General features: G+C 41.5%; 2 long non-coding RNA genes across 2 annotated transcripts; one reads left to right on the forward strand and one right to left on the reverse strand.

The window, feature by feature from the left end:
* Positions 1 to 1,663: 1,663 nt before the first annotated feature.
* LOC138522469 (uncharacterized) lies at positions 1,664 to 3,349 on the reverse strand. Its single transcript, XR_011283316.1, has 3 exons — positions 3,259 to 3,349; positions 2,712 to 2,832; positions 1,664 to 2,141 (listed from the first exon to the last, which is right to left on the reverse strand). It is a non-coding gene; the product is annotated as an uncharacterized lncRNA (long non-coding RNA).
* A 3,966-nt stretch (positions 3,350 to 7,315) lies between these two features.
* On the forward strand, positions 7,316 to 8,884 carry LOC138522480 (uncharacterized). The gene is made up of 4 exons (XR_011283317.1): positions 7,316 to 7,425; positions 7,852 to 7,972; positions 8,171 to 8,297; positions 8,542 to 8,884. It is a non-coding gene; the product is annotated as an uncharacterized lncRNA (long non-coding RNA).
* Positions 8,885 to 16,472: the final 7,588 nt, after the last annotated feature.

A 16,472-nucleotide genomic window follows, 5' to 3' on the forward strand; every position in this document is an offset into this window, starting at 1 on the left:
ATCAACATGTTAACACATATTTTAAGATGCATTATCCACGATTATATTTATCGTTCATGTTTTAACTGTCATGCTAAAACTATTAATAATTGGTATTTTTTCATGTCAGTACTATGTCATGTCAACTAGATATCCAATCTCTCCAATTGGCATCCTACTATTTTCATATTCATTTTTTTTTTCCTGAATATTAAAAATAAAGATTGCTATCTCTTCATTAGTTTATTGTTTAATGTTATAATATTTTGGAACTTAATTTTACATCGTCATTAATTGAATTGATACGGAAGAAACCTTTCTAAATGTTTAAGGACGGCAGGACAGATCTATTTCTGAGTTTATGCACTATGCGATCAAGACCACACGGCTATTAATATATTTTGTCTCTCTTTGGAGCAAAAGTCTATTAATTTGCCCATTCCCGCATCCCGGGACGGTGCGGAACAACACATTTCAATTGAGCTATTCAATTTCTTTATTTCAAAATGTGAAGAGTAACTTATGATTTTAAGTCCCTCGTTCTACTACTAGATATATGTCCAGTCCAGCAACTTTTAACGTTCCTTGTTGTCATGCCAATGTGATGCCAATAGTTACATTGTAGGAGTCATGGGTGACATGATCTCTTAATTTTAATGTTTCTAGCTGTATAAGGATGGTGAATCAAATTTCCCCAAATTAAATTATGTTAACAATTCAAACAAGGAGAAGTCTGCTCTTTTGAACTTATTTTTATAAAGTGTGAAAAGGGTTGTTCAGCTCTGACCAACATATTTTTGATGCTTATAGTTTTCAGCTCTGATACTAAATCATGCAGCACTTAGTGATGGACACACATTTTCCATTTTCTCTGAATTATAGTTTTGAATCGCCTGCTTTCGCTTAGAAATGATAAATCATATACTGTGTTCTGTCTAGTATTAGGCAGGCTGGACTATACACATATTCACTCTTCACTTGATTTGCTTTCATCAATGATGTGGCAATTCTCAAGCCTTGAAACACTTGTGTATAGCCGCGTTATAAATGCCATATCATAACATAAGCCTTGTAAGTGCCATTTCCTTGTGTCAGCGGAACACCAGCCTAATATCATAGAGAAAGGCTAAGTTGACTCGTTCTGATCATGGTTCTAACGCATTGGTCGGGTTTGTTACACCAACGGGGAGCTAATTGAAATGCATAAAGGTTCCAATGACGTGCTGAACTATGTCATACCCTTTCGCTATTCGCTTTGGATACCAGGTGGATGGAAAGAACTCAATTTCTTTTTCATAGCACTCTCAGTGTGAGATCAAGTACAAATTGGCCAAACCCACCCGTCCCACCACCACGCAAGCTATGTGGAATTTGGTTGACAGATTGATTGATAGATTTACAGAATTGTAGTTTAATTATCAACACCAGAAGCAATGTACAGAAAGAAGTAAGGACCCCTTCTAGCCTTTCTCCCCAATACCTGCTGACAGGCTGTTTTTTCAACTACAGATCAATTAATCCTGTAATGAGCTCTGTGTACATGCAATGTATGCATCTATATTAAGATATACAAATACAGGGCAAAGTCCCAAAGTTTTTGTTTTCAGGGAAGCAATTCTCAAAAAGGGACATTTATCAGGGGAAAAAAAATGGTGCGTCAAGCACAGAGAATTGAAAACCCCTCACTACTACGACCCGGGGGATAGTAGAGATTGACCGATTGTCTTCACATACAACTTAAAAACACCATAAACATATCACCAAAATGCACATTGTGATGAAACTCATTGAAACTAGAGAGCAGTTAGAACAATCCAAGTGAGGAAAATATATAAATCTTACTTTATTAATAAATATTAAAAGCAGAATATATTCATACAGTAGTGCATCACGAAAAACACAAAAGACATCTGTCTATACAATAGGACATACAGTAGGGAGAGTGGAGATTTTATCAGTCCTCCTTTCACATAAGAAAAATTTGACTATAGCGGTTATGCTTAAACGCTATTAGAGAAAGAGAGTGTCGACATGTTTCGGCCATGAATCAGATTGGACACGTTCTCAGGTATCCATTCAGGAATAAGTAAAATGGCCATCTTCAGAACAACACATTTCTTTATGATGAAGCTGATGTGTAGTTTAGATGAGACATCATGGATCTAAAAAAGATGTATGCATAATTAATTAATTGGACAAGATGCATGGTTTTAAAAAATGTGCAATTGCCTTCTATTGATAATGTTCAAATGGTTTGCAATGTATAAAAAAGTTTAAAAATCGACAGTACATATAATCTACAACCTACACAAGGTAAAACTGGTGTTGTAAACTTCAGAAATAAGACAACTTAAAACATACAAGTAACTCGTAGTTGAGTGACAGAAAAATCAGAGCAATCTCTTACTTAATTCCACTGGGTCGGGTGTGCTGGAGTAGATGCAAAAATGCATCCGTCTCAGAATTATTTTACATACGTCTGGCGGCACACTGGCGGCACAAATCGTAGAAACTATGGCAAGGTTCACCACGGCCTATTTATGAAACATATTAAATAATGTTCACACATTTTATTAAATATCAAATATTTATAATCATTTAATGTAGGCAAGGATCTATACATATACAGATATATATAGCATAATTTGGGTATTAAGAATGTATCCACAAAACAAATTGGGAAATAGCAGCCGAGCTACTTCTGTTCTAAACTGCGCTAGAAAAGGACTTACAGAGTGTTTAGTCACCAGCGACCTTTACACGATGTTTTAACACCGCGTCTTTTGATTCTACAAAGAAGCTGCATAGGTGGATCAAGAATGAACGCAACCAAAGTTGGAGGTGTGCACCCCTCTGTAGATGGAAACAGAAGGGGGGCAACAAGATAAGTTACTTGTATAACACACAAGAAAACTTTAAAGAGAGAATGCATAATGAATGCACACTATGTGATTTCCCTCAGAAAGCTCGGAATATATCTGCCGTGGGTGGCAAAATGAAAGCCTCTTGCATTAATCACACTGGGAGACCGGGCGTATGGGCGTCAGAAAGAGATGTTAGGCAAGATGTTAGTAAATGTGTCCAAAATGGAGCACATGTGCGACGCCCATAGGGGTCTAACAAATATGAAAGGAAAAAACAGTTAACAAATCCGTGCAGTATTTGAAAACGTGCCTGCATGGTAAACTAATTTCAACAGCAGCTGTCAACTCAATGTAAGTCAGAAAGACAAACTCGAGTGAGGCGCTTAATGAGGGAAAACTGGCAGGGCATGCTTACCTGGGTCACAGAGGTGCCGAGATCAATCGTTCACTTCAGATGCTAGCTAAACTCCAACTGGAGACAGCGCAAGCAAGTCGGTTTAAAAAAGAAACTGCGTGCTGACGTGATCATCGTGTCGAATTCAGCGCACTGCGAGCATGTGACCAAAGTCACATGATTTTTTAATTGCTGAAGTGTGTGATTTAAAGGTATACTACACATGTGCCAAACACAGTGCTGGTGACACGTAGAAACGGATATTGCATGGCACACACGGTTGCTGGATCTATTGCTGAAACAGTACTCTTATTCAAGGTGAAAATGAAATACATTTCAAAAGCCAGCGCATTCATGATGTAAAAATTCTGCATGGTGCGTATGCTAAGGTGTGTGGCTTAAAGGTGTACCGCACATATATCAAGTACAGTACTGATTGCCCATATAGGAAAGATGTTGCATGGTAACCACAGTTGCCTAAACTGTTGCCATAACAGTAACATTTTTCCAAAAAGACATTTTTCAAAAAGACATTTAAGAATCCCGGATCGTTCATAGCGAACGAGTTCTGTATTGTTTTTATAGCGGGAACAGATTCTGCACTGTTCTCAAACCGGGAACAGTCACAGTAAAAGAGGTGGAAAGAGAGGAGAAACCTCCAGGTGGTAAAGGCCACATTATTTCATGGGTGGCATAACAATACATTTAGCCATCTGGCCAATGATGGAAAGTACATAGAAAAACCCCAAGTCAAAGTGGTTGTTGGATGCCCCAACGGTTTAGGATAGGAGGCTGTTCCATTGGATGGATGAATTTAAACCTTAATTTACCGTATTAAGGTTATAGATCCATCTTTGTTCTGCCAGACTTAGTGTCAACTCTCTGTTGCCCCCTCTTGGTGAGGATGGAATTTTTTGGATGACAAACCATGATAACTCTGTATATTTATGGTTGGCTGTTGTATAGTGGGCTACCAGGGGTTTCTTTTCGGTTTTATTTTTAAGACAGGATCTGTGTTCACATATTCTTTGTCTTATCATTCTACAAGTTTTTCCTATATAAAGTAAATTAGATGGGCATTTTATGCCATAGATAACCCACTCAGAGGCGCAGTTTGAAAAGAACCTGAGGTTCCAAATTTTCCCATTAAGGTCCAACGTCTTACAATTGTTCTATGTAAGGCGTTGCTAATAGGACCGAACATGCTTACGCATGTGATTCTTTCTTCTGAGATGGTAGGCTCTGGGTGGAGACATCTATCTCTAGTTGTATGTTTGGCTCTTTTGTAAGCTCTGTTGATGAATTTTCTTGGGTAACCCCTGGTAATAAGTCGCTGCTTGAGATCTTTTCCTTCTCGGATAAAGTCACTGTCATCAGAGCGGTTTCTTCTTTCTCTGAGAAATTGACCTGGTAGATTTTCACGTAGGCTCCGGGGATGGAAGAAATTATGGAAAAAACCAAACATTTACTTAGAGATAAGAACCATCATATTGATAATCTCACTAGAGCAGAAAGAACAGCACTCACTGAACTACAAAACAACCCGGCCTTCTTGGTAAAACCGGCTGATAAAGGCGGTGGCATTGTCCTCTGGGACAGTGCTCTATATAAAACAGAGGCTGTTTCACAACTAGATAACCCTTTGTTTTAATGGAAACTACTCAGAGACCCCACAGCACACCGACAAGAGGAGATTAAAAGTCTGATGGATCATGCTTTACAGCAGAAATGGGTTGACCAAGATGAACATCATTTCTTGATAAAAACTTCACCCACCATCCCGGCCTTCTACCTCCTGCCCAAGGTTCATATAAATCCGCTGACTCCCCCAGGAAGACCAATTGTTTCGGCAATCAACTCCATTCTCGAGCCTCCTTCAATGTACGCCGACTTTTTTCTCAGACCTTTTGTAAGATCCATGAATTCCTTTGTCAAGGATACCACAAATATGATCAATATAGTGGACTCGATGCAATTAGAAACCACAGACCTTCTTGTCACCTTAGACGTGACTTCTCTGTTCTCTGTACACGAGCATCCCCCAAACGGAATGCCTGTCCATCATGGAGTCTTATCTTAACAAACGCACAGATTCCCTCAGCAAAGTTCCCACCGCTTTTATAATGGAGTGCATTAAGATCGCACTCACTGAAAATGTCTTCTCATATGAGGGGACATTTTATAAACAAATACATGGCACGAGTATGGGGGCCACATTCGCCCCAGATTTAGCAAACCTTTTCATGGATAATTTTGAATCCACCTCTATTTATGACCCTGCAAATCCGTTTTAGCATCACATCGTCAAATGGTTACGTTACATTGATGATGTGTTCCTTATTTGGAAAGGTGACACTACTCTCCTTCAATCCTTCCTCGAGTGGCTTAATAACCACAATCATCATATTAAGTTCACTATGTCGTACGATTTAAATTCCATTCCTTTTCTTGACCTCTCAATCTATAAAACGGCCACTGGTCTTTTGAAAACTAAGCTGTTTCGTAAACCAACTGATAAAAACACACTTTTGAGATTTAATAGCTTCCATCCCTGGAGCCTATGTGAAAATCTACCAGTAGGTCAATTTCTCAGAGTAAGAAGAAACTGCTCTGATGACAGTGACTTTATCCAAGAAGGAAAAGATCTCAAGCAGCGGCTTATTACCAGGGGTTACCCAAGAAAATTCATCAACAGAGTTTACAAAAGAGCCAAACATACAAATAGAGTTAGATGTCTCCACCCAGAGCCTACCATCTCAGAAGAAAGAATCACATCCGTAAGCACGTTCAGTCCTATTAGCAACACCTTACGTAGAACAATAAAGAAACACTGGCATCTTTTAGCTACCGAAGACTTCTGTCCGATACAACCGAGGTTTGCTTTTAAACGCCAAAGAAATATGAGGGACATGCTGGTCCATACTTACCCCAAGGAACCGACTCCTTTGACTTAAACTACCCTTAAACTACCCTCTGGAATCTTCCACCAGTTATTGGCTACTATAAATGTGGTCATTGTTCAGTTTGCTCTTTGACAAACAATTGTAAGACGTTGGACCTTAATGGGAAAATTTGGAACCTCATGTTCTTTTCAAACTGCGCCTCTGAGTGGGTTATCTATGGCATAAAATGCCCATCTAATTTACTTTATATAGGAAAAACTTGTAGAATGATAAGACAAAGAATATGTGAACACAGATCCTGTCTTAAAAATAAAACCGAAAAGAAACCCCTGGTAGCCCACTATACAACAGCCAACCATAAATATACAGAGTTATCATGGTTTGTCATCCAAAAAATTCCATCCTCACCAAGAGGGGGCAACAGAGAGTTGACACTAAGTCTGGCAGAACAAATATGGATCTATAACCTTAATACGGTAAATTAAGGTTTAAATTCATCCATCGAATGGAACAGCCTCCTATCCTAAACCGTTGGGGCATCCAACAACCACTTTGACTTGGGGTTTTTCTATGTACTTTCCATCATTGGCCGGATGGCTAAATGTATTGTTATGCCACCCATGAAATAATGTGGCCTTTACCACCTGGAGGTTTCTCCTCTCTTTCCACCTCTTTTACTGTGACTGTTCCCAGTTTGAGAACAATGCAGAATCTGTTCCCGCTATAAAAACAATGCAGAACTCGTTCGCTATGAACGTTCCGGGATTCTTAAATGTCTTTTTGAAAAATGTCTTTTTGGAAAAATGTTACTGTTATAGCAACAGTTTAGGCAACTGTGGTTACCAGGCAACATCTTTCCTATATGGGCAATCAGTACTGTACTTGATATATGTGCGGTACACCTTTAAGCCACACACCTTAGCATACGCACCATGCAGAATTTTTACATCATGAATGCGCTGGCTTTTGAAATGTATTTCATTTTCACCTTGAATAAGAGTACTGTTTCAGCAATAGATCCAGCAACCGTGTGTGCCATGCAATATCCGTTTCTACGTGTCACCAGCACTGTGTTTGGCACATGTGTAGTATACCTTTAAATCACACACTTCAGCAATTAAAAAATCATGTGACTTTGGTCACATGCTCGCAGTGCGCTGAATTCCACATGATGATCACGTCAGCACGCAGTTTCTTTTTTAAACTGACTTGCTTGCGCTGTCTCCAGTTGGAGTTTAGCTAGCATCTGAAGCGAACGATTGATCTCGGCACCTCTGTGACCCAGGTAAACCTCCCCTGCCAGTTTTCCCTCATTAAGCGCCTCACTCGAGTTTGTCTTTCTGACTTACATTGAGTTGACAGCTGCTGTTGAAATTAGTTTACCATGCAGGCACGTTTTCAAATACTGCACGGATTTGTTAACTGTTTTTTCCTTTCATATTTGTTAGACCCCTATGGGCGTCGCACATGTGCTCCATTTTGGACACATTTACTAACATCTTGCCTAACATCTCTTTCTGACGCCCATACGCCCGGTCTCCCAGTGTGAGTAATACAAGAGGCTTTCATTTTGCCACCCACGGCAGATATATTCCGAGCTTTCTGAGGGAAATCACATAGTGTGCATTCATTATGCATTTTCTCTTTAAAGTTTTCTTGTGTGTTATACAAGTAACTTAACGGGTTGCCCCCCTTCTGTTTCCATCTACAGAGGGGTACACACCTCCAACTTTGGTTGCGTTCATTCTTGATCCACCTATGCAGCTTCTTTGTAGAATCAAAAGACGCGGTGTTAAAACATCGTGGAAAGGGTGCTGGTGACTAAACACTCTGTAAGTCCTTTTCTAGCGCAGTTTAGAACAGAAGTAGCTCGGCTGCTATTTCCCAATTTGTTTTGTGGACACATTCTTAATACCCAAATTATGCTATATATATCTGTATATGTATAGATCCTTGCCTACATTAAATGATTATAAATATTTGATATTTAATAAAATGTGTGAACATAATTTAATATGTTTCATGAATAGGCCGTGGTGAACCTTACCATAGTTTCTACAATTTGTGCCGCCAGTGTGCCGCCAGACGTATGTAAAATAATTCTGAGACGGATGAATTTTTGCATCTACTCCAGCACACCCGACCCAGTGGAATTAAGTAAGAGATTGCTCTGATTTTTCTGTCACTCAATTACGAGTTACTTGTATGTTTTAAGTTGTCTTATTTCTGAAGTTTACAACACCAGTTTTACCTTGTGTAGGTTGTAGATTATATGTACTGTCGATTTTTAAACTTTTTTATACATTGCAAACCATTTGAAAATTATCAATAGAAGGCAATTTCAAATTTTTAAAAACCATGCATCTTGTCCAATTAATTAATTATGCATACATCTTTTTAGATCCATGATGTCTCATCTAAACTACACATCAGCTTCATCATAAAGAAATGTGTTGTTCTGAAGATGGCCATTTTACTTATTCCTGAATGGATACCTGAGAACGTGTCCAATCTGATTCATGGCCGAAACATGTCGACACTCTCTTTCTCTAATAGCGTTTAAGCATAACCGCTATAGTCGAATTTTTCTAATGTGAAAGGAGGACTGATAAAATCTCCACTCTCCCTACTGTATGTCCTATTGTATAGACAGATGTCTTTTGTGTTTTTCGTGATGCACTACTGTATGAATATATACTGCTTTTAATATTTATTAATAAACTAAGATTTATATATTTTCCTCACTTGGATTGTTCTAACTGCTCTCTAGTTTCAATGAGTTTCATCACAATGTGCATTTTGGTGATATGTTTATGGTGTTTTTAAGTTGTATGTGAAGACAATCGGTCAATCTCTACTATCCCCCGGGTCGTAGTAGTGAGGGGTTTTCAATTCTCTGTGCTTGACGCACCATTTTTTGCATCTATATTAATAAAAGAACATTTGTGTGTTTGTGGCTTGGTGAAACTTTGTTCCTTATACAATTCCACACATTTTCACCAATCTGCTCCAAATTGCGCATAGGTATCTGTTAGGACCCTCTGGATATTACTGGCTACATGATATTTGAACACAAAACCCCTTTCATCAAAAGTAAAAAAAAATGTGTGGGTTTGTTGCTTGGTGAAGCGTTGGTCAATTCCACACTGTTTCACCAATCTGCACCGCATTTAGCATAGTTACCTGTTAGGGCCCTCAGGACATTACTGCCTACACGAAATTTGGACACCCCACCTCTTCTCCCGGATTTCAGCACCTTCACGCATGAGATGGTTAACTGAAATCGGCGAAACATCAATGTGGTCGTAGCAGGACCAGTCTCGACACAAGGAACAAAACACCACGTTTCAGGGTCCTAGGATGCAGGATTTCAGAGATATTTGCCCCGCAATGCACTGCAACAAACTGCACCATGCCAGGGTGAGACGACAGGTGGAAAGAGAGCACAGAAGGTCCCAGTATGCAGCAGCTCACCAACTCTCCCCTCCCCCCAACCTCCGCTCTGGGGTATGTCAGCCATTCACAGGTGCCCATTCTCATTTCAGTTTACTTCAGGGTGCAAAGCACATCTAGCGATAAGCGAATCAGAACAGCAACCTACAGGATCATTGATTTTCAACAATTGATGAGAGTGTTTTCATGTCTGTCTACAGAACCCGTTCAGAGAACAGGTACTTTTTTCTTTTTTCTAGTTTTCTATAACACAATTTGTGTAGAGTTTTCCCTTGTCTTTGTGGGATAGATTGATCATGTGCAATTCCTGAGGTTGAGAGGCATATTGGCCATGTTGAGTGCCAAGACGCTTCAGAAGATAGCTCAGCATGCTAAGCACTGTTGCAGCTATTTTTATTTGTGTTTATTTGTATTTATAAAGAGCTTATGCCTAGGTGCTGTACAATTGCATAACAACAGTACAATGAACAGAAGCATGACAAAATTATAAATGGTTCTATTAGGCAGGAGAGGAAAGGAGGTGAGTTTTTATGTAGGAAAGAAAAACAGGAATTGAGGATAAGGCACGAATGGAGGGAGGAAGAGAGTTCCAGTATTTAGGAGCAAGGAGTGCAAAGGAGGGGAAACGAGTTTGGGCACAAGGTGGGATGGGTTCAGCAAGAAGAAAGAGATATGGTGGAGCAAGGCAGAGAAGACATGTACATGTTATATATTAAGCAAATGCTTTAAAGAAATGTGAAGGCATGACAGATTTGACCGAATTTGGTCACTACCATTAGTTCGAGTTTTTTCGAACAATTTGGGTCCGAAAATACCGAATATGGGCAACCAGGGTTGCAGGGGTGTCCCCTGCTCCCTTTCTCTGTATCTGTGGCCTCAGAGGTTGCCGGGGTGTCCCCCGCCTCCTAAACAGTGGAGACGGGGGCCAAAAATTGCTTGGGACGCCGTTTTCAATTAACGTTCAAAACGCGTACCCAAGTAGTTTTAATGCGGGTAATCTGCCCGCGAACAAAACGTTTGCGGGCAGATGACCCAGATCCGAATGTTAGGCAGAGCAATCTGTGTTAATATTCCAGATAACAGCACCCCATTCCGGCAGGTCAGACGTAGGCTTATCTCTCTCTGCAGTTAATAAACTAGTTTATATAAACTTGGGTGATTGCAATATGGACTGTACTAGCGATATGAAAAGCTATAACACCTAACATAGTATCAGTGTGTTATGTTAATCGTTTTTGTAAACTGTGCAAGTCACCACTGTAGTGGTTTAAACACCAGTGAGGATTATTCAAAAAGTGGTCTATTGTGCCCCCGCAGGGTAATCCAACCTTGCTACCGTGGAGGTCTAGAGCTATGTCCCTCAAAACTAGGGTTGCAGATAAACTGGACAGCCATTCCTAATGAAGAGCAAAATGCATTAGTCAGGAGAAGTGATTAAGTAGTCCAACACAAGACAGTGGAACCAAAATATTGAAGCTTGTATCTCCTCTTTGCCTCCACACAATACTGCGATTTTGGACAAAAGGTCAAAAATGTTGGAAGCTACTAACCACGTACAAACGTCGTCCTCTTGTATTGAATGCCTATTCTGTACATGGACAAAGCACACCATGTCTTATTCACCAAGAGGGAATTATCACTCACCAATGGCTAGTGATTCCTAAACTGCAGATAGCTGACCAAATGTATCTGGCCACAAGCAAGCTTATTTTGTGTCCTGCTTATTTTAACACAAAAGCCTTGACTTGTTTCTACCATTTCGAAGGTTCCTCGTGGCATAATGCATAATGCACGTCTGTGTAAAACAACAAATATTAGAAGTGTACCTTATCACACAGTTTATTTTGTTGATCTTGTTTTAAGTTTTAAAATACAGTAGTAACATTTATTTTACATTTTCTTTTTTAGTCACATCAGTCTTCAAGATAGATTTTTTGTTTACTTCTTGAATGTCCAACATACACATACAATTGCACCTTGCTGGATTGTGGTCAAGTGCCAAAATTGCATATTGGGTCAAATCCCGGCTTCACCACTAAAACAAAGTGTATGTTCCTGGGCAACTCATTTAATATCATAGAGCTTAGCATGTCTAAAATTCCAGCGCTTAAACTACTCAATACTATCAACCCCCATTAGTAATTTATTTGTCAAGGTACGCTCTTCAAAAAAGCCTCACTCATGGTTTACCTGGCTGAAGTGTTGCTTCAAATATATATTAATACATTATGCTTACAGTTATTTTCATGTACATAGCTCACACCACAAACTGAATTACCTCTTGGAGAAAGCCAACAAGGTAAGGGTAACCAGCTAATGTCTGGAGAAAGGCTGGGAGCCTCAAGGGAAACAACCAGAAAGATGGAAAAGGGAAGGAGAAGTGGACTACATGAATTAGCACTCTGGAAGGGTGAGAGAAGAGTAAGGTTTTGATTGCTCTCCTGAACTCCATGTGGGATTTGATGGCCCGTGTGTAGAGGGGGGTACCCCCTCCAGGCATGAGCTCTGATGTTAGAGAAGCAGCTGCCATCTCTGTACCTGTTCAGACTGTTACATACAACCGGCTCGGGCACCAATGAAAAAGTGGCCCGCAGTTGCAAATAGCCATTCATTCCTTTTGTGACAGACTGTTAGTACCAAAGGGAGAGTTCTTTAGTCAAATGTGTTACAAATTCTGTATGCTAAAGCAGGGTTCTGCAACCTTTGGCTCTCTGGGTGTTTTGGACTACAACTCCCATCAACTCTAGTCAGCATAGTCAATGGTGATGGATCATGGGAGTTGCAGTCCAAAACATCTGGAACGCCAAAGGTTGCAGACCCCTATGCTAAAGGATATAGGTTCAGTAATACGGTTCAAAACTACTAGCCGCATAAGTAAGTAAGCAAAGTGGCTCACTTTGGCCAAACACAGGCCCATTGTGACCGCAAAATTGCCCCCACTAGCATGTTGGAGGTGCACTTCGGCATTGCCCCATTGCCTTATCGGACAGCCTGAGCCTGCCGCTGTGGGAGGATGGGACTGCACGGAGGCTGGTGTCGGAAGATGGACGGTCTCTTGGCGTTTGGTACAGCTGGATCTTGCCTTGGAGGATGCTGGAAGCCACACTCTGGATGCTCTTGAAGGTATGGAATCTTCAGCTTGGTTCTGGAAAGCAGCGGGGGTCGCTGGAAGTTTTTTAGGTGAGTAGCAATAGAGCAAGTTTTTTTAAAATATGGAGATCAGGTCATCAGCCGCATTCTGATCCTTCTGTCTGCAATCGGTTTGGTGGGCAGGGAGCCAGAGTAGACTACTGATAGTGGGGGCCATTGATCTTGCACCCCAATATCCTTTGCCTCTCAGCTCACTCATGGCAACCCCATTGCCCTCTTCCAAACTCAGTCTAGTTTGGGCTCTATCCTCTATCTGGGCTAAGCTATATGTGCTTTCCTTGCTGCTTCCAGTCTATCTCCTGTATCCATGCTTGAGCACCTGTACATTCTGTGAGGCTACTAATTAAGCAATAATCACCCGTACGCGAAGGCCTTTAACTAGGGCCCCCGGTCCCATTACCACCTCACAGCCCATGGAATGGGAGATTATTGTTATTAGCACCCTGGGTTGCCAATCGGGTAATCGTTGGATTCAGCCGGCGATCCAAGAAACTTGATTGGTTGCTGAGTTCTGTAACTATGCTGGGATATGTAAACTTTTTTCATAGGACTACTGATAATCGCCATGCATCTGTACTACAGCCTGTACACCTTCCCCATTGGCTGCTATGATTAGTGTGTCCTGCACCAATACTAGTGCAAAAGCGCCCCCATATGGCACTGCTAGTGCTGCACTTTCACTGACACTAATTTGTTATTTTGACTCCAGCAGAGAGTGGGTATGGAACTTTAAGGGAGTTCCCAGGCATTGTATTGTATTGTTTATTTATATTGCGCCTAAACACATGAAAAGGTTTCAAAGCACTCACACCACCTCAAAGCGGCATGTTTCAGTCACTGCCAGCGCAGCACGTCATGCTGCGGGTTGTGACTGTGACGACGTTGTGTAGTGGCACGCACCAGCCTAGATTCTTGGATCCCTTCATTTCTTTTTGGGGGATTTTTCATTTATCTGTGACTGTGCCCCAACATACTTTAAGATAGCACTGAGCCACAATATAGTCCCCAGACTTACATTCCTGTAGGTAAATGTAGAGAATTTCCTATAGGCCAACTTGCCTTCAGTCAATAATGCACAGAAGCTCTTCTACTTCTTGTTTAGTAATTGCAATTTTTATCAACAAGTCAAACTGAATTTGAATGCTCTGTAGATACTCCTTTGATCGACCTGCAAATGTTTGAAGGCTGAGTCTTCCTTATTGGGGTTTGACCTGTGACGAGATGGTTTCTGGGCAGGAGTCCAGTCTTCTCAGCTTGGCCAAGCTTTGAGCTGATGACAACTGGCCTAAAATGAGAGAAGCCACCGAGGCACAATTAGCGAGTCTTCTGAATCTGGGTTTGAACGCACAATAGACAATAGGTGTCTGGCACCACACAGCTCCGACACACAGATGAAATGACACCACCATGAGTTTCAGTCACACAGAGTTCCCGCCGAAAACAACAACAACATCACAAAAGGCAGGATTCACAAGGAAAGATGCGTTTCTTTCAGAAAGCTGAACATTGGAAAACATATTTTAAATAAATGGGCGCAAAATGAGCTGCAAATGTAATGCGGCTGCACAGCTGAGAGGCGGCCCCCTTCGGAAGAATTTGCAGAAACAGGGGGCGATATGCACTTGTAAAGCATCCATCACGCATTGCCTTTCTTTCAAATAGAATTTGAGAAGTTCATATTGTAAACACAGGTTGGGAAAGAAGGTTGACCTAAAAGATCAAAGATGTGCTTTTGTATAGAACTTTTAAGCTCTCACTAACTTTGCGTCTTCGAAGGAATGTGTATTAATAATACAAAAGCAAGGTTGCTGGGCTGGATAGTGGCTAACCATTTTTGCAAAAATTCGCCCAATCGTCCATTATTAAGCACTTAAATTAGATTAGAAAATAGCTCATAAATTCTCGTCGCCTATGTCCCCTATGAACTAGAATTTGCTGCCAAATCGGTATTTTATTTTAATTTTATTGTGCATTTGTAAGGTGCTTATACAGCAAGTAAACTGTGTTTCGAAGCGCCCACTCTGAAATTGGATACACAGCCTCATACATTTCCATAGATAAAAAGCTCTTGAAACAGTCATGAAATGACCTTGCAAGAAAACAAAAACCCATTGGCCTGATAGCATCGCGAAATAACCCACAAATTGGCCAAAAGAGGCCCCAACATGTAGCAAGACATGCATCTGGGTCCACTCCCTGCATGCCATGTTCGCCATAATCAGGATAATCTTCCATGGAAAGGAAATGCCAGTGTCATGAAATGCCCCTAATCCATACATGTCCTCTACAAAAGCCAAGCCATGAATTCCCCCTGTCCTCTACAAAAGCCAAGCCATGAATTCCCCCTGTCCTCTGCAAAAGCCAAGCCATGAATTCCCCCTGTCCTCTACAAAAGCCAAGCCATGAATTCCCCCTGTCCTCTGCAAAAGCCAAGCCATGAGTTCCCCCTGTCCTCTACAAAAGCCAAACCATGAATTCCCCGTCCTCTACAAAAGCCAAGCCATGAATTCCCCCTGTCATCTACAAAAGCCAAGCCATGAATTCCCCCTGTCCTCTGCAAAAGCCAAGCCATGAATTCCCCCTGTCCTCTGCAAAAGCCAAGCCATGAATTCCCCCTGTCCTCTACAAAAGCCAAGCCATGAATTCCCCCTGTCCTCTGCAAAAGCCAAGCCATGAGTTCCCCCTGTCCTCTACAAAAGCCAAACCATGAATTCCCCGTCCTCTACAAAAGCCAAGCCATGAATTCCCCCTGTCATCTACAAAAGCCAAGCCATGAATTCCCCCTGTCCTCTGCAAAAGCCAAGCCATGAATTCCCCCTGTCCTCTGCAAAAGCCAAGCCATGAATTCCCCCTGTCCTCTGCAAAAGCCAAGCCATGAATTCCCCCTGTCCTCTACAAAAGCCAAGCCATGAATTCCCCCTGTCCTCTGCAAAAGCCAAGCCATGAATTCCCCCTGTCCTCTACAAAAGCCAAGCCATGAATTCCCCCTGTCCTCTGCAAAAGCCAAGCCATGAATTCCCCCTGTCATCTACAAAAGCCAAGCCATGAATTCCCCCTGTCCTTTACAAAATCCAAGCCATGAATTTCCCCCACTCCTCTACAAAAGCCAAGCCATGAATTCCCCCCGTCCTCTACAAAAGCCAAGCCATGAATTCCCCCTGTCCTTTACCAAAGCCAAGCCATGAATTCCCCCTGTCCTCTACCAAAGCCAACCCATGAATTCCCCCTGTCCTCTACAAAAGCCAAGCCATGAATTCCCCCTGTCCTCTACCAAAGCCAAGCCATTAATTCCCCCTGTCCTCTACAAAACCCAAGCCATTAATTCCCCCTGTCCTCTACAAAAGCCAAGCCATGAATTCCCCCTGTCCTCTACAAAAGCCAAACCATGAATTCCCCCCCACACAATCCAGTGAATCGCTTCCAAGCATGCAGAACCCTTTGCCCCTCAAAGGCCTTGTCTGAATCCTGAAATGTCCACCCCACATATGACATTTCCCGAGCTATAACCAGAAAAGTGCCCGGACACAACCGTGAAATCTGCTGCCCACTCTTTGGCTTCCGAATGATAACAGCATTATGCAGTCATGGAGCTACCCCATGAAGCAGATGCTGGAGAAATATGTACACGTAGCATACGAAATGCTTGCATTCCACCACTTGTGTTTCTCATGACTTTAGTCTTCTTTATAGGAATGAGCCTGTTTTCCAGACATCATTCCACTGTAATGC

Source organism: Ambystoma mexicanum, chromosome 1q (assembly GCF_040938575.1).
Source record: "Ambystoma mexicanum isolate Mex_15411 chromosome 1q, UKY_AmexF1_1, whole genome shotgun sequence".
Classification (NCBI taxonomy): Eukaryota; Metazoa; Chordata; class Amphibia; order Caudata; family Ambystomatidae; genus Ambystoma; species Ambystoma mexicanum.